We start from the raw sequence: 20,144 nt of genomic DNA, 5'->3' as shown, positions 1-20,144 counted from the left end.
AAACTCTACACCAAGTATGCAAGTAATCCAATCGACAAATGGGCTAAGGAAGTGAATAGACACTTCACAGAAGAAGATCTACAAGCAATCAACAAACATATGGAAAAATGTTCAACATCTCTAGTAATAAGAGAAATGCAAATCAAAACCACCCTAAGATTCCATCTCACCCCAATTAGAATGGCGATTATCAAGAATACAAGCAACAACAGGTGTTGGCGAGGATGTGGGGAGAAAGGTACACTAATACATTGCTGGTGGGACTGCAAATGAGTGCAGCCACTCTGGAAAGCAGTATGGAGACTCCTTAGAAAACTTGGAATGGACCCACCATTTGACCCAGCTATCCCACTCCTTGGCTTATACCCAAAGGACTTAAAATCAGCACACTACAGAGATACAGCCACATCAATGTTCATAGCTGCTCAGTTCTCAATAGCCAGATTGTGGAACCAACCTAGATGTCCTTCAGTTGATGAATGGATAAAGAAACTGTGGTATATATATACAATGGAATATTACTCAGCCATAAAGAATGATAAAATTATGGCATTTGCAGGCAAATGAATGAAACTGGAGAATATCATGCTAAGTGAGATAAGCCAATCTCAAAAAACCAAAGGAAGAATGATATCACTAATAAGTGGATGATGACACATAATGGGGGGTGGGAGGGGTTAGTGTTGGGGGTGGAGTTGGGTTTAGGGAGGGGTAGGAATGGAGGAAGGAAGGACTGTATAGAGGGAGGGGAGGGGTGGGAGGGGTGGTGGAGAAGGGAAAAATATGGCAGAATAAATCAAACAACATTACCCTATGTAAATTTATGATTACACAAATGGTATGCCTTTACGCCATGTACAGGCAGAGAAACAACATGTATCCCATTTGTTTACATTAAAAAAAAAAAAAAGAATTACCAAATCTTTTCTGAAGTCTGGGGGGATGATTACTAAAGAATTGATGAATCATGGGACTGGGGTCATAGCTCAGTGGTGCTACCCAGCACGTTTGAGGCACTGGGTTTGATCCTCAGCACCACATAAAAATAAATAAGTAAAATAAATGTATTGTGTCCATCTACAACTCAAAAAATATTTTTAAAAAATTGCTGAATCACCTCCAGTCTACCACAATGGTTGCGATTTATGGAAATAATGATAAAAAACAAAAACAAAAATAGTGACCGCCATGTGCAAGACATTATAATTACCCCTTTACAGACACTATCTTGTTTGATATCTATGAAAATGGGTATTATTGACTCCTTTTTATAGTTAACAGTAATTAAGATCAAGAAGAAGTGAGGTAAGATCAGACCAGTGAGTGGTAGACCTGATTTGATCCTCCTGGCTGCTCTCATCCAACATGTAATAGACAGCTTTTCCTTATGACTTTCCAGTTGTTCCACATACCTTAGACCCTTTCTGGGTGCCCCGTGTTCTACTCTCAGTACACTGGGCAAATCTAAGTGAGAAAGAAGACAGATTTGTCCTCCAACATTCACAGCAGGAGGGTTTCTTAAGCTACTTCAAATGGATCCATGATTTTTTTTCTGGCTCTTTAAATAAACATGGTAGGAGAATGCAAATCCATACACTACCTGCAGTTCAGAGCACCCTGACTGTGCTTTCAGAACCCTAATGTCTTGATCCCCAAAGAACCATTTAGCATTTCACTGAAGAGACTTAGTTCTTACCTTCTCTAGTGAGTGGATAAAGAAGCAAAGGCCCTCTGTCTCCATACCCCGTAGAAGGCTCTCTTTTCACATTGATTATGCAAATCTCTCTTTTCTGTAATTCATTTTGTGACTCAATTAACATATCATTGCAAATATGCTGAATCATTTATTTTGTATTTATTATAATAATTTGTACTCAATCAATGAACATTTACTGGATGCCCATCATGCCCAATGGACACACTGAACTTATTGAAGTATTAAAATATTCACTTCCCTTAAGGCTTTTACGTTTTTAGCACACCTACAACATGTCTCTATGTCAAAATGAACTCCAGAACTAATGCAAGTAGGTTCTATTCACACCTCCAAGACTTTCTCCTTAACTTTCTAGTCCCCCTTTTCTGACTTCAACTTCTAATTGATATCGATGTCTAAAAACCAAGAAAGAAATCCCAGTTTCTGTGTCCTTTCTCTTCTTGTTTTATTGATGTTTGCTCATTAAGCTCAGCTAAAGCTGCTTCCCTTGTGCAAGGTAATATTTAATTGATTTCTTTACAAAATAATACTGTCACTAGAAACATCCATTTAATAAAAATTGCCCTTAGGGACTTTAACACTGTGATACAATATCCCTAAGCTATTTCTGTATTTGCCATCTACTCATCTAAAGACCAAAGGTGTAACTCTTTCCAAAACCGGTAATATTTAATTGATTTCTTTACAAAATAATACTGTCATTAGAAACATCCATTTAATAAAAATTGCCCTTAGGGACTTTAACACTGTGATACAATATCCCTAAGCTATTTCTGTATTTGCCATCTACTCATCTAAAGACCAAAGGTGTAACTCTTTCCAAAACCTAACCACATTCAAACTTCCCCTGGTCAGATCCAGCATTACTTTATGCACAAACTCTATAAAACTGCTATTTTTGTAGGAGATAGAACTAATTGGAACACAGGGAAATACTGACCAAATGACACTGCAGAGACGGGATCACCAACTTGAGCCTTGGGATCACCAATATCTGTCCAAGGGAATTGTCACCAGAATCCTGGCAAGCTGATGGAGGAAGCTGTACAAGAGTCACAAAGAGGGAGTAGAGGGAGAGGAGATCAAAAATGTTAGGATATAAAAGACAAAACATATAAATAAGGTCAACCTAAGTGGCATCATAGTCTGAAAACTAAAGCAGAGATTATTTTCTTGTTTTCAAGAACCCATTGAGAACACAGATGAGCATACATTGAACCAGAATCAATTTTCAAAAATGGAAATGGTAAATTCTTTAACACACTCTAATCACAATCTAAGAAAACTTGAAGTTGATAATCATGTCAACAAATAAGATTAAATTTTAAAAATTTGAACTCCTCCTAAGATTAACAAACAAGTAGGGAAAAAAACTACAAAGATATTTTTGTGAAAATTGAGAAAACTTGAAAATGGATTGTATATTAGATGACATTAATGATTTGTTACATGTTTTGTTAGACAAAATAGTTATGATTTAAAAATATATGCCACCTGCTCCTTAGGGCATATCCAAAATATATCAAGAACTCAAAAACTGGACACCAAAAACCAATCCAATTAATAAATGAGCAAAAGAGCTAAACAGACGTTTCTTAAAAGAAGAAATACAATTGACCAACAAATGTGAAAAATGTACAACATCTCTAGCAGTCAGGAAATGCAAATCAAAACTATACTGAGATTTCATCTCACTCCCATCAGAATGGCAATTATAAAGAATACAAAGTATTGATGAGGATGTGGGAAAAAAGGTACACTCATATATATTTAGTGGGACTGAAAATTAGTACAATGACTCTGGAAAACAGTACGGAATTTTCTCAAAAAAAAAAAAGAAACAAGAAATAGAACCACCATGTGAACCAGTTATCCTACTCCTCAATATATAATCACAAGATCTAAAATCAGCATACTATACTGACACAGTCACATCAGTCTTTATAGCAACACAATTCACAATAGCCAAGCTATGGAACTAACCCAGGTGCTCTTCAACAGATGAATGGAAGGCATATAAAATGTGGTATATATACACAGTGGAATATTACTCAGCCAGAAAGAAGAATGGAAAGTATGGCATTTTGTCGGGGTACTGCAGGCCCCCAGCCCTTCGGCGTGGCCAAGATGGCGCCTGGCAAGGTGCCAAGGAAGTGCTGAGAACAAAACCAGGTACCTCCAGCAGACTAATACTCTCTGCCAACAAGTGGCGTTATTTGAGGAAGTTAATGTGATTGGTTATGGGTCCTCGTGGACACTGCATGATTGCTATATCCACACTATTGTGCTCCATTACTGTCCATGCTTTCCCCTCGTGATCTATAAGCTGATTGGTTGTTGTATGTAATGTAAGGCGCTTGCAAGAGTGGCCCGCCGCTGCCGGCCAGCCAGAAGAAGCAGACTGCAGAAAATAAAGAACTTGCCCCGATCCGGTTTCGTGTTTCTCTGCGGGCAGGGGACGCGATAGATGGTGCCGAAACACCCGGGAACGAGAAAAAATATAAGGGTAAGTTCACATAAGTTTTCAAATCAAGAAAAATTAGTTTGAGAGTTCAAAAGGTGAGACGTCTCGAGGTTCGCGGAGCAGCGACAATTCATTACAGGAGGTTCCCCAGCAGAGGGACAATTCATTACAGGAGGTTCCCCAGCAGAGGGACAATTCATTACAGGAGGTTCCCCAGCAGAGGGACAATTCATTACAGGAGGTTCCCCAGCAGAGGGACAATTCATCACAGGAGGTTCCCCAGCAGAGGGACAATTCATCATAAGAGGTTCCCCAGAGGAGGGACGATTCATCATAAAAGGTTCCCCGTGGGAGGGACGATTCAAGTGGTACCAAACTGTGTGCGTGTGTGAGTGAGCGTGTGTGCGTGCGCGCGCCTGTCTTTTGTTTGTGTGTTTAAACTAGTAAACTACCTCGTAGTCATGGGAACGGATCTGTCTAAGATTAGAATGCAGTGGCCTCTTAGAGAACTTTTAAAAAATCACGGAACACCATTAAAGGCAAACACGGCCTTCAAGTTCCTAGATACTGTAGAGAAAGTCTCTCCGTGGTTTTTAGACGAGGGATTATTAAATCTTCCTCAGTGGGAACAGCTAGGAGAGGATCTGCGCGACGCGGAGAGACGCGAGCCTTTGCCAATGGGAACTCTGGCAATATGGTCACTTGTTAAATCTTGTTTGATGCAGCAAGGTAAATCAAAAAACCCTTTTAGGGATTTAAAGGGGCCTTTAGAAGAAGGAAGTCAGATCTTAGAAGAAATTAAAGAGGAACGATCATGTTCTCAGACTTCAGAAAGAGTGGGAACATAATATAGTAGCCATAGTCCCCACAAGTATTGGGAGATAATTGTTTCATGATTTTCTGCATTCAAACCTAATCTGATTTCTCAACCAGGTAAAAAAAGGGTTAAAAGGTCCTGGGTGATCCTCCCTCCCCCCTGCCTGGCCTTGTCAAAGCCTACAATGGAATATAAATTACAGCAGTCTCAGCGGGAAGGAGGAGGGGTAACCTGAAGAAAAGAAAAAAAAAAAAAAAAAAAAAGGTGTCCGTTTTAAACTTAACTAACTTATTTTCTAGGATTCTTTGTTTGTTTTGTTTTTCTTTAATGCTGTATTTTTGAGCTCATAATTTTGATCCTACATACCTAGGTTAATGATTTTTTTTCTTTTTGATCAGTTCTATTTTTTATTCAACTGAAGTTTTTAAACATCTGTTTCATTGCAATGAACATTTACCTATAAAGTTACAAGGCCTTTGATTTTATGTTATCTGTATGTCGTGCTGTCTAATGTCATGTTTTGTCAAAACTGAGCGCTCTTAAAATTAAAATTTAAAAATGGATCCAAATACTTTTATTCACGTGATTTAAAAAGGTTCAATTTAAATTGGGTAAACTAATAAAAGTAAAATATCTTTGAAAATAACTTGCAAGTCTCCAGGTGGTCAAACTAATGAAATGTTAATGTTAAACAATGTCTAATATCAATTGCTTCTAGGACTTTTCTTCAGCAGGAAAAAGGCAACGGATCCTGTTCAGGACACTTGTCTGATATCTTGGTTTTTATAAAATAAATAAATTGGAGTTAACATGTATGGGATTACTCAAATGTGTTTGTAGAGATGTCTGGTTAATTTACAAAGTTAAAATGCTAATTGTTAAATAACATCAAGTACTTTTAACTTCTTAAATTACATGGGGTAACATACTTAACTAAGTTGGTTGTATGTATGTAAAACAGCTAAAGCTATTTAAGGTTTTTCCTAAGGTGAAATACTAATGTTCTAATATAAGCCAAAGTTTAATCTATATGGTAAAATGACATGGTAAAATGAAAAGGATTTCTTAGAAACACTAATTTACTCTTAACTTTGTGTCTCTTAAGTTTTATTCTTTAGAACAATTAGTCTTAAAAATTGGGGTGTATACAATTATGGTTAAACAACTGTTAAAGTATTGTACTGTGTTACAGAGTCTAAATTTTTCTTTAAAAACTAAATTTGGTAAAAAAAGGTGTCAAGGTAGTTGTGAAATGGTTTCTAGTTGTATATTAAATGTGTTCATATTTTTCAGGTATACAAGTTTTAAAGCAGGAAATTTATCAAGCTGCTATTCTCCAGATAAACTTGTCTGTAATGGTAATTTTAAGCTTATAAAGAGTAAATTTCATTGGGGATTAATTTCTATCATTTAGTGTTCTACTAGAGGACCTGTTATCAATAGGGTATATGTAAAATTGGTTATATTTTACACTGAGATAAAAAATTTCAAATGTAAATGTATTTCTAAACATTAGAGCCTGACTTGTTTAAAGGTTAATTTTGTGAAACATGAAAATATTTTGCCACTTTGATACACAAAAGGAAAGTTAAAAGCTCTCTCAGCCTTTCTTTGATTCATGTTTTAGATACAATGTTAAATTGTGTTAATTATAAAGTTTGTATAGACTCAGGAAACAGTATATGTAAACTACTTAATGATATTTAAGGAAGAAGCAAAGATCAACATCAAAATTAGAACTCTTAAGATCTATAAAGAGTCACGCCTTACCTGAGATAAGGCTCTCCCTCTCACCTTACTACATGTTAGAGTGACTCCAAAATAAGTCAGACTTCAGCTTATTTAAAGTTATAATCAAAAGATTGGTTCTTGTTGTAAAATTACTATGATCTCAAATAGGAAATATAATGTGGTTCTCAGTCAAAATTCAAGATAGCTATTATACAAGCAGAATATATTTTTACTCTTGCTAATTTCATTTTGTAAAACTGTTACCTGTTAATGTTTTACAAAAGTAGCTGCTTCAAAAACACGCAACCTAGGTAACTTATGATAATAAGCCATCACCTATAAAACAGATAGTGGTAACTTCCAGAACTAATACAGACTCCAGTTAGATAAAAGGGTAAATAACTGTAAAGTTATGAACATTAAAGTTAAAGCCCAGTACTCTCACTCTATGACTGGTAAAACTGGCTTGCTGGATGATTAAGATCAAACTTAGAGATTGGAATTAAATACAGAAGACAAGATAGGCCAGTATTTGGATCTTTTGCCCTCAGTCAGCCTGAACCCAGGGAATAAGAGGACTTCTCTAAGGAGTGCTGCAACTCTGGGTCACACAACCTCCTGATCAAGGAGATTGTTGAGACTAGAGGATCCTGGACACCCAGCAAAACAGTAAAACCCAAAATATAGCCATTCTTGGGCATTTAAGAGAAATAATAATTAAATGTAACTTAAGATGTACACTTATGTTAGTCCACTAGAATAAAGACTGGAAGCTACAAATAAAAGAAAGATTCTTCAGCAAATGTGCCTGATAACAATCAAGAGAAACTGCCAGAGTCAGAAGTTTTTAGTCAGTTTAAGGCCTGCAGATCTTCCTAAGCTACACAGGTAGACTTAATCTATGTTTGCTCGTATGATTACCTAGCCCTAAGTAACAGAAATATAGAGCTCTCTACTAAACACAGGTTATACCAATAAAGGGATATTTTACACAATCAGATGACTTAAGTAGCTTAACTATATTTTTTGGGATATCTATGACATTAAGAGTTAAATGTTGTGTTTACATTCCTGATAACCTGGACTATGTTAAAGTTCCCAAATAAAGGCCTTGTCCTTTCCAGCCTTTGCTAGGTCTAGTTATGGGAACAATTTCTCAGTTCTTCCACCTCCTGGTGAAAGATTGACTTCTGTCATTTTCATGATACTCAGTGGCATGTTCCAGATGCTGCAACATTTACTTTGTACTAATTTCATTTCAGTACTCATGTCTTTTTGTTCTTCTATCATAGAAGCACCCACCCCCAGATGACTTTACAACCTGCTCCTCCCCAACCAGACTTCTACCTCGGACCCCTCGATTGACCCGATTTTTAAAAAAGGAACTCCAAACTGCTTGCCCCTCACTGCCCCCTTTCAGCTTCGAAGCAGCCAGAACGACCGACGCCCCCTTTTCCTTGAAGCAGTTGGGAGTTCCTATAGCTAAAGCGGAGAATGAAGCCAGAATTAAGGACAGGTAGTTAGTGTAGAAATAGGGAATCGGGTCAATTCGAGGAAATGAGGCCATGAAGCCATCTGCCTTTGCAAATGTCAAGGATCTCCGGAGCCCATTGATTACCAAATTTACCTGCCTATAGGGGATGTAGGGTGCGCTCACTTCTCAGGACTTTCAAAATATCAGCTTTCTCCCTGCCGGGAGAAGTCTGTATTATTCCCTTTAAACAATCCAAACTATGGTCCTTACTCAACAGTACCAAATGATTAAGCAAACTGATAACCGAGGCAGGATAGACAAATGGATATAAGATTCTATCCATGATAAACAAAAAGGGGGAATAGAGGAGACCTTCAGGTCCCCTAAAGATAAACTTTCTCTTTGTCTCTTTGTTTGGGTTTTTTTTTTTAACTCTGGGTAATAAGGGTAACCTGGTGCTTTACTGGAGCTGCGGCTCAGTTTGTGTGTTTCCACGGAATAAACTAACTTACAACCTCTTTTTAGTCTCTTAGGAGGAACAGTTCAACTATGTAACAAAACAACTGCTTCTCTCAATTGTACTTCAGATTTGTGCTATCTCTCAATGTTAAATGCTTCTAGGTTCCTGCTGGCAGACTTAATGTGTGTTCCTACCTTCCTACCAGTCCCAGTCTCTGTTACAGATGATGAATTGCCAGTATTGCTTTCCAGAAATAAGAGGGACTTTGGAATCACCGTAGCAGTCATTACCACCATAGTTGCATCAGCAGCAGCAGTGGCCGCAGCAGCTGTAGCCTTGACGACATCAGTACAGTCAGCAACTAAGCTTAATGAAGTGGTCCAGCAGACAGCTACTGCTCTGTCTACTCAACAAACAGTGGATCAACACCTAAAAGCAGGACTACTTTTGGTGAACCAGCGTGTGGACTTACTTCAAGAACAAATGGACCTTTTACAAGAACTGTTAAGCGTATCATCTGCCGGGACTGTGCATTACACCTGTAGCTTATCATAATCTTAGTTATGCAGCAAATTTGTCTAAAATCATATCTACTCAGCTACGTGCCAATTGGTCTTATAAATTTGATAATCTTACTGCCATTCTTAGATCACAAATTGTTAGCCTTAATTCTACTAGAGTTAATGTAGCCCCTATATCTGAAATGCAAAATTGGTTATCTTCTTCCTTCAGTTTTGTAAAGCAATGGGCAGGAATGGGAGCATTGTGTGTGCTAATGATTATTGCAATTATCTTCCTCACACGCTTTATCATGCGTATACACCAAGTTCATGCCAGAGATCGCATCATTTTCCATCAAGCCATGATGGCCTTAGAGGCTGGCAGCTCTCCTCAAGTCTGGCTGAGCATGCTGGATCGGTAGTCAACGACGGGTAAGGAAGGAGGTAACCGCGTACCGACCTAAGACAGGAGCTGTAGCATGCTCTACAGTTATCCGATGACGGGTAAGGACGATGGTTGACCACTCCGCCTAAGACAGGCACCATCCCAAGCCAGCATTCTTTTAATAAATAAAAAAGGGGGAGCTGTCGGGGTACTGCAGGCCCCCAGCCCTTCGGCGTGGCCAAGATGGCGCCTGGCAAGGTGCCAAGGAAGTGCTGAGAACAAAACCAGGTACCTCCAGCAGACTAATACTCTCTGCCAACAAGTGGCGTTATTTGAGGAAGTTAATGTGATTGGTTATGGGTCCTCGTGGACACTGCATGATTGCTATATCCACACTATTGTGCTCCATTACTGTCCATGCTTTCCCCTCGTGATCTATAAGCTGATTGGTTGTTGTATGTAATGTAAGGCGCTTGCAAGAGTGGCCCGCCGCTGCCGGCCAGCCAGAAGAAGCAGACTGCAGAAAATAAAGAACTTGCCCCGATCCGGTTTCGTGTTTCTCTGCGGGCAGGGGACGCGATAGCATTTGGTGGTAAATGGATGAAACTGGAGACTATCATTTTTTTTTCATTGTAAACAAATGGGATACATATTGTTTCTCTGGTTGTACATGAAGTAAATGCATACCATTTGTTTAATCATACATTTAAATAGGGTAATGGTGTTTGATTCATTCTGTTATTTCTTCCTTCCCCCCACCCCACCCTCCCCTCTTTTCCCTCTATAAAGTCCTTCCTTCCTCCATTCTTGCCCCTTCCCACCCCCCATTATGTATCATCATCCTCTTATCAGCGAGATCATTTGTCCTTTGGTTTTTTTGAGATTGACTTATCTCACTTAGCATGATATTCTCCAATTTCATCCATTTGCCTGCAAATGCCATAATTTTATTATTCTTTATGGCTGAGTAATATTCCATTGTATATATATGCCACAGTTTCTTTAACCATTCATCAATTGAAGGACATCTAGGTTGGTTCCATAATCTGGCTATGGTGAATTGAGCAGCAATGAACATTGATGTGGCTGTATCTCTGTAGTATGCTGATTTTAAGTCCTTTGGGTATAGGCTGAGGAGTGGGATAGCTGGGTCAAATGGTGGGTCCATTCCAAGTTTTCTAAGGAATCTCCACACTGCTTTCCAGAGTGGCTGCACTAATTTGCAACCCCACCAGCAATGTATGAGTGTACCTTGAGACTATCATGTTAAGCGAAATAAATTAGACTCAGAACTGAATGGACTAGCTTCGACTCGTCGAAGCTAGTCCAAAATGAGGATGAAAAAGAAAAGAGAGAAAGGGAAAAGGTAGGGTGGGATTCCATCAAAATAGAAGAAAGACCAGTGGACTAAATGAAGGGGATTCTAGGGGAGGGAGAAAGGACGGGATAACAAAAGACAGTGGAAGGAATCTAACCTAACTTTCCTATGTACATATATAAATATTCCACAGTGAATCTCCCCATCAAGTACATCCATGAGACACTAACGAAAATTTTTAAAAATCTAAAAGTAAATAGCAGAGAGATCTGTAGAGAAAACTTTTGGCCTTTGATTTTTTGGGAATATTATCCCTGGTAAGTGGGTGATGATACATAATGGGGGTTGATGATACATAATGGAGGAACTTTAGATTACGTAGAGGGAAATGAGAGGAAGGAGGGAGTGGGGATATGAAAGATGGTGGAATGAGACAGACCAAAGGTATAATTAATGAAATAAATTATTAAAAACTTAATTAAAAATAAAAATTTCTACCTGGTGCAGTGTTGCTTGCCTATAATCCAGCAAATTGGGAGGCTGAGGCAGGAGGATTGCTAGTTCAAGACCAGCCTCAGCAACTTAGCGAGGCTCTAAGCAACTTTAGAGAGACCCTGTCTCAAAAAATGAAAAGGGCTGGTGATGTGGCCTGAGTTAAGTGCTCCTGGGTTCAAACCCCAGGACCAAAAAATAATAATATTTTTTAAATGAGTAAATACAATTTTCTCCTTTGCAAAAGACACTGTCCAGAGAATAAAAAGTCACAGACTCATAGAAAATGTTTGCAGAAGAAACATGTGGTAAGGGACTGTTATCCAAAATGCACAAATAACTCTTAAACTCAACTGTACAAAAATAACCCAGTATTTTAAAAGAGCCAAAGACCTTAACTGACATCCCACCACAGATGGCAAGAAAACATTGGAGAAAATGCTCCACAGCATGTGTCATCAGGGAAATGAAAACTACAAAATGTGACACCACTGAGCTATTAGAATGGCCAGAATGCAAAACACTGACATCACCAGATGCTGGAGAGGATGTGGAGCTTCAGGAACGCTCATTCATTGCTGGTGGGAACACAAACGATGCAAACTCTTGGAAAAGAGTTTGGGAGATTCTTGCAAAATTAAATATACTCTTATAATACAATTGAGCAATCACACTCCATGTATTTACCTAAAGGAGTTGGAAATGGGTCTACAAAAAAATCTGTACATAGATATTTATAGCAGATTTATTCATAATTTGCAAAACATGGAAGTAACCAAGATATTCTTCAAGAGGTGAATGAGTAAACAAACTGTGGTACATTAAGACAATACTATTCAGCACAAAAAGAAATGAACTATCAAGTCATTAAAAGATATGGAGGTCCCTAGCACTGGCGGGGCAGCAGGTGGCAGGGTGCTGAATGTAGAGGAAACTTAAGTTGCATATATCAAAGTGAAAGAAACCAACCAGAAAAGTCTACAAACTGTATGATTACATATGTGCCAATATAAGTGGCTAAACTATGGAGACAGCAAAAGGATCAGTGGTTGCCAAGGGTTGGGAGCAGGAGGGAATAGACGGAAAACAGAATTTCAGAGCAGTGAAACTACTGTATGATACTATAATAAATCCTGCTATTATATATTTTTTCATCTAGATATGTTATTGGACATTTGTTCAAATCCACAGAACATATTTAATTGCCTTTATAATGGGATTATGTGAGACCGTTAAGAGATAATTAGGACACTGAGCAGCAGCCTCATGAATAGATTAAAGCCATCATCATGGGAGTGGGTGAGTTATTGTAGGAATGGGTGAGTCATGATGGACGAATTTGACCCCTTTTTCTTTCACACGTGCGTGCTCTCCTGACATGCCTTCTACCATGTGGGTCAGCAAGAAGGCTCACATCAGAGACAGCCCCTCAATCTCGACCTTCCCAACCTCCAGAACCATAAGCCAAATAAACATCTATTATTTATAACTTACCCAGTCTCTAGCATTCTGTTTTAGTAACAGAAAATACACCATAACAGGTATTTTTTAAAAGACCAATATCCCTCATGAACAAATGCAAACATTCTAATAAAATAAATGCAAAGTTGCTAATTAAATACTCGCAAAACAAGTAGAAGTGTATACAAGGGAAAATGCATCATGATCAAGTGGATTTTGCCTTGAAAATCAAAATTAGTCCAAAACTCAAAAAATGTAATGCCTTATATTAAAGACAAGAAAACTCTCTTTCTCTCTCTGTTTTTTTTTTTTTGTTGTTGTTTTCTTTTGTTTTGTTTCTGCTTTGTTTTGTTCTGTTTTTGCTTGTTTGTTTGCTTTTTGTACCAAGGATTGTACCCAGAGGCACTTAACCACTGAGCCACACCCCCAGTCCTTTTTGTTTTCAATTTGGAGACTGGGTCTCCCTAAGTTGCTTACAATCTCATTAAATTGCTGGCACTGGCTTCAAATCTGCAATCCTCCTGCCTCAGCTTCCCAAGCTGCTGGGATTACAGGCATGCACCATCACACCCAACTAGAAAACTCATTTTTTTTTACCTTCACAATAGATGAAGAAAATATCAATCTGATAAGACACAAAATCTATTCTTGATGAAAACTCTTACCAAACTACTTCCCCTCAATTGTAAAAGAAATACAAGACTATTAAGATGAAAACTCATAAATATACTAGTGAACATGCAGTGTGTAAAGATCTTTAAATCAAATTATCCTAATTGAGGAGGAAAATTGATAATATTACACAAAAAACTTAAAAATACAGTTACTCTTTGCCCAGAAATTGCATATCAAAATTTTATTAAGGAATAATCCAGACTGGGTACAAGTGGCACACTCCTGGAATCCCAGCAGCTCCGGAGGCTGAGGTAGGAGGATCACAAGTTTAAAGCCAGCATCAGCAATTTAGCAAGGCCTTAAGCAATTTAGGGAGACTCTGTCTCAAAATGAAAAGCATAAAGGGCTGGGGATGTGGCCCAGTGATCAAGTGCCTCTGAATTCAATCCCCAATAACCTCCCAAAAAAAGAAGGAATTATTGGCAAATTTTGCTTTTATTTTAACCACTCCATGTGGTTTGATATTCTATAATGACCATCTGTTTATATATGTATCAAAACTTTATGACATGTATTATTTATGTATATTTTATGACAATTATATATGATGAGTGCTTAGAATTTTTTTTTTATTTTAAATGTATGTCTAATAACATATGATGCTCATCCTTTGACACAATCTCTGTCTATGGTCTGGGCAGTTCTCAAAACAATGGGATTTTAACTTCCATTGTCTGGATGTGTATTTGTATTAAGGAAGATAATAGCTAAAATGCTACTCGATTTCCTAGGAGATACAGATAATATAGCTACATAATGGGTTGTCACTAATATAAAAACCATGCATATGTTTTCAAATAAACTCCTGGAAAGTTTTGTTTATACTGCCCTGTGCGTCTGCAATTTTGTTTTTCAGATGTAAATATAGAATTCCCCATATTTCCATTTCCTGCTCAGACCCATGATCCTTAAATATGGCGCGTCTGTAAGAATGCTTTCTTAGCGGTTTTCTGCCATCCTGCATCTTTCACTTTCACATCATTCATGAATTTTCAAAGCACGCCTTCCATTGTTTCACTCTGATATGATAGGTTTTTTTTTAATATTTTTGTTAATTGTTGATGGACCTTTATTTTTTTTTTACTTATTTATATATGGTGCTGAAAATCAAATCCAGTGCCTCACCCATACTAGGTAAGCGCTCTACCACTGAGCGAGAACCCCAGCCCAATGATAGTTATTTTTTAATTACATTGTTTGAATTCCTTAGAAAATAAAGTCTCAAGATTCATTTTATTGGGCTGGGGGGATAGCTCAGTTGGTAGAGTGCTTGCCTTGCAAGTATAAGGCCCTGGGTTAAATTCCCAGCACCACAAAAAAAAAAAAAATTCATTTTATTTATTTTGCAGTAGAAAACAATTTTTGAATATTTTATCTTAATACTGTTGATTTATAAACTACATTTCATAAATCTTCACATAACCATTATTTTATTATTTAATATGATTAATAATGTTTGAAAAAGCTAGTATTTAGTGTTCCTAACAGAAAAACAAAATCTAAATCTACTAGAATCTGGAGTATTTCACTTTCTTCAAGAAACTACTTTGGCTATTAGTACCACTACACTGTATCATAATGAATTTTATTTGAAAATACAGTCATATTCCTGATTTTCTTCTTCATTAAGTCAATACATAATTTGCATAATTACCTCTAGTCCTTGGTAAAAAATATTATTCAGATATGATAAAAATTTTTCTAATTTTCTTTAAAATACTTATATTTTTATAATAGAAAACTACTATAAAAAGAAATCCTCAAAAATACTCAAAATCCAAAAGCTCTTTGACACAAACATTTAGACCATAACTTTTGAAGTACTGGAAAATCCACTGATTTGATATAAATAAATTGATATTTTAATAACATCCCCTATAAAAACAATCATGAAAAAATAATATCTAAACCAAACTCAAATTTTAAACTCAGACACAAAGTTGATAAATATTAGTAGTCTTGGTAGCCTTTTTAGGAGGGATCAACTTCCTTCCAAAGAGCACTGTAGATAAAAAAAAGTCTTGGACAATATTATTGACTCCATGACATCTGTAAGTGGTGTCAAATTATATTACATGTCAGCTCAAGCTCAGCCCACAGGAATGGTTTTCAAAAACTCTTCTCTGGTTTTCTGCATTCCCAGGGCCCTCCTAGACCAGAAAGACCCTCACTTCAATTCCCACAAACATACAACCTCCCACCAAAAGCAGTAAAGCAAATTTTCTATGTTCATCTTCCCAAGTCACACCCAATGATCTGAATTTATTGGAGGCCATGTCATGCTATATGAGGTGTACCAGAAAAATCAGTTCTTAAAGGTTTCTAATCATCTCAGAGATTCCAGGTTTTGGTGCTCAAGAGTATACATGTTCCACCAAAGTATGATATGATATTCGAGTTAATGCAAACACAAGATTTTATCACTTCTATTTAAGAATATGGAGAAGGATAAGAACTTCAGCCTGTCTGGTAGATGGTAACAGAGAGCAGTCAAATTATTAGATTTGCACTACAGAAAATCTCTCTGATGGCTTTGTGGGAGACTCAATGCCCAGAGATCAATTAAGAGGTATGGAATGAGAGACCTGAACCAAGGAAAGACTCTGAAAATGGAGAGAAAGGGACAAAAATATGCAATATTAAAAAGGATAAGGAATCAGGAGCTTAATTCAGTGGTGGGGCACTACTTCGCAAGAACAAAGTCCTAGGTTTTATTTCCAGTACCAAAAAGAAGAAGGAGAAGGAGGAAGAGGAGGAAGAGGAGAGGAGAACAGAAAGACAAAAGAAAATAGGGCCTATGTGGAATGCCAGCACAGTGGTGCCCACCTGCAGGGATCTCCAGTGCCACCTCAATCAGTGTCGTACTGGGTAAACCCATCTATCAGCAAGTAGAGATGCCTCGGTCTGCCATCACAGATTATCCCCAACCCAGATGCCACCATCTTTAGTTAGGGCAGCTCCCATTCTGGGACACCATATTATTCTTTCATGCATCAGGCTACTGAAAACTGGAAGGCTTGAATAGTATATTACAGTTTTATTTTAGGGTTTTTTTTATTATTCCTTTCTAAGTTTTTTATTATTTTTCTCACTCTATTTTCTTATCTGTTTCCTTAGAGTCTCTTTCTCTCTTTTCTCATGCTACCAACTTCTTTTAATATCACTTTCACTCTTCCTATGATCTAGTACCTCTATATACTCACTTGTTATCTCATTAACATTACATCCTACACCCCTCCTGATCCTCTTTGTCCACCATTAGAAATTGTAGACACTATTGGAAACCTATTGTTTTTGCTGTAGATAACAATTGAACTCATTGTCTCTGTTTATTATGACAATACTGTTAACGTCTTAATAGGGGCTATTTGGTTTAAGGCTCCATATTGTTTGTATTGAGTACTGGTAATGTTGATCTCCCCCTTAAAGGTGAAGTATTGGAAACCTGCAGGGACACTATAAACCTACAGGGGGGAAACTGTAATACCTCGGATCTGAACTGCTAGAGGGGAAGATACATGAACAACATGAAAAAACAAGGCAAGAAAGCACACCAAACAAACCAAGATGCTGGAATAATAGAATCCATTGACAGCATGGTAGAAGTCATGTCATAAAGGGAGTTTGGAAATTACATAATTAAAATGATCTGTGTGTAAAGGATGATATAAGAGAGCAAATACAGGCAATGAATGATCACTCCATTAAACAGTTAAAAGAGCATATACAGGAAGCAAAAGATCATTTCAACAAAGAGATATTCTGGGAAAAAAAAAAAACCAGAAATCCTTGAAATGAAGGAAACAATAAACCAAACTGAAAATTAACTAGAAAGCCTTACCAACAGAACAGGTCACATGGAAGACATAACCTTGAAAAGGAAGACAAAATATTTAATCTTAAAAATAAAGTTGACCACACAGAGAAGATGGTAAGAAATCATGAACAGAAACTCTAGGAATGATGGGATGACATGATAAGACCAAATTTAAGAATTATTGAAATTGAGGAAGGCACATAGATACAAACCAAAGGAATGAACAATCTATTCAATGAAATAATTTCAGAAAATTTCCCAAACCTGAAGAATGTAATGAAAAATCAAATACAAGAGGCTTACAGGACACCAAATGCACAAAATTACAACAGACCCACACCAAGTCACGTTATGATGAAAATGTTCAACATACAAAATAAAGATAGGATTTTAAAGACTGCAAGAGAAAAGTATCAGATTATATATAAGGGGAAACCAATACAGATATCACCAGATTTCTCAGTTCAGATCCTAAAAGCTAGAATGGCCTAGAACGGCATTCTTCAAGCACCAAAATAAGAAGGATGGCAATCAAGAATCTTATACTCAGCAAAACTAACCTTCAGATTTGATGACAAAATAAAAACCTTCCATGATAAATAAAAGTTAAAATAATTTACAAATAGAAAGGCTACACTACAGGACATTATCAGCAAAATATTCCATGAAAAGGAAATGAAAAACAACAATGAAAGTCAGCAAATGGAGGAATTACACTAAAGGAAAAGCCAATCAAAGGAAAAATCAAGTTAAAAACCAAAAATAAGCCAAAGTGACCAGGAATATAAATCATATTCATTAACATATGAATGTTAATGACCTAAATTCATTGATCAAAAGACACAGACTGGCAGATTGGATTAATTAAAAGACCCAACAAAATGCTGCCTTCAAGAGACTCATCTCATAAGAAAAGACATCAACAGACTGAAGGTGAAAGGATGGGGTAAAACATACGATGCACATGGACATAGTGAAAAAGCAGGGGTTTCCATCCTCATATCAGATAAAGTGGATTTCAAGCCAAAATTAGAAGGAATAAGGAAGTACATTTCATAATGCTTAAGGGAACCATAAATCAACAAGACATAACAATCATAAATATTTATGCCCTAAACAATGGAGCACCTGTATATGTCAAACAAACCCTTCTCAATTTCAGGAATCAAATAGACCACAATGCAATAATACTGGGTAACTTTAGCACACCTCTCTCACTACTGGATAGATCTTCCAAACAAAAACTGAACAAAGAAAACACTGACTTCAGTAACACAATCAATAACTTAGACTTAACAGATGTGTATAGAATATTCCATCTATCAATGGGCGAATACACTTTCTTTTCAGCAGCACATGGAACCTACTCAAAAATAGACCATATGTCATGCCACAAAGGTACTCTTAGCAAATACAAAAAAATAGATACTACCTTGGGTTCTATCAGATCATAATGGACTGAGAGTAGAAATCAATGATAAAATAAAAAATAGAAACTACTCCAACATCTGGAGACTAATAACACACTATTGAATGATTTATGGATAATAAGACATCAGAGGGGAAATAAAAAAAAATTTAGCAGTAAATGAGAACAAAGATACAACATATCAAAATCTTTGGGACACTATGAAAGTAGTACTAAGAGGAAACTTTGTTGCATGGAGTGCATTAATAAAAGAATAAAAAGTCAACAACTAAATGACCTGACATTACAGCTCAAAGTCCTAGAAAAAGAAGAACAGATCAACATTAAAAGTAGTAGAAGACAGAAAATAGTTTAAATCAATGAAATTGAAACAAAAGAAACAATTCAAAAAATGGACAAAACAAAAGGTTGGTTCTTTGAAAAAATAAAAAAAAATGATAAATCCTTCACCACACTAACAAAGACAAGGAGAGGAAAAACTCAAATTACTAAACTTCGTGATGAAAAAGGAAATATCACGACAGACACTATTGAAATAGAAAACATAATTACAAGCTATTTTGAAAATCTATACTCCAACAAAATATAAAACCTCAAAGACATTGCCAGGTTTCTAGAGACCTATGATCCACCCCAAACTGAATCAGGAGGACATACACAATTTAAACAGATCAGTTTCAAGAAATGAAACAGAAGATGACATCAAAAGCCTACCAACCAAGAAAAGCCTGGGAGCAGACAAATTCTCAGCTGAGTTCTACAAGACCATCAAATAAGAATTAACCAATGCTCCTCAAAGTGTTCCATGAAATAGAAAAGGAAGGAATCCTTCCAAACTCATTCTATGAAGCTAGTATCAGAGCTGGGGTGATAGCTCAGTAGGTAGAGTGCTTGCCTTGCAAGTACAGGGCCCTGGGTTCAAACCCCAGCACCGCAAAAAAACACGGACTTGAAGCTTGTATCACCTTGATACCAAACCCAGACAAAGGCACATCAAGGAAAGAAAACTTCAGATCAATATCCCTGATGAAAATAGATGCAAAAATTCTTAACAAAATTCATCAACATCTGGAAATCAATAAATGTAATCCACCACATCAACAGACTTAAAGATTAAGAATCATGATTATTTCAATAGATGTAGAAAAAGCATTTGATAAATATAGCACTCATTCATGATCAAAATACTAGATTAGGGATAGTAGGAACATATCTGAACATTGTAAAGGCTATCTATGCTAAGCCCACAGCCAACATCATTCTAAATGGAGAAAAATTGAAAGCATACCCTCTAAAAACTGGAAAAACACAGGATGCCCTCTGTCACCACTGCTATTCAACATCATCCTTGAAACTCTAGCCACAGCAATTAGACAGACCAAAGATATTAAAGGGATACGAATA

The sequence above is a fragment of the Sciurus carolinensis genome, chromosome 2, assembly GCF_902686445.1.
Source record: "Sciurus carolinensis chromosome 2, mSciCar1.2, whole genome shotgun sequence".
Lineage (NCBI taxonomy): Eukaryota > Metazoa > Chordata > Mammalia > Rodentia > Sciuridae > Sciurus > Sciurus carolinensis.
Note: the sequence above shows the minus strand (reverse complement) of the source record.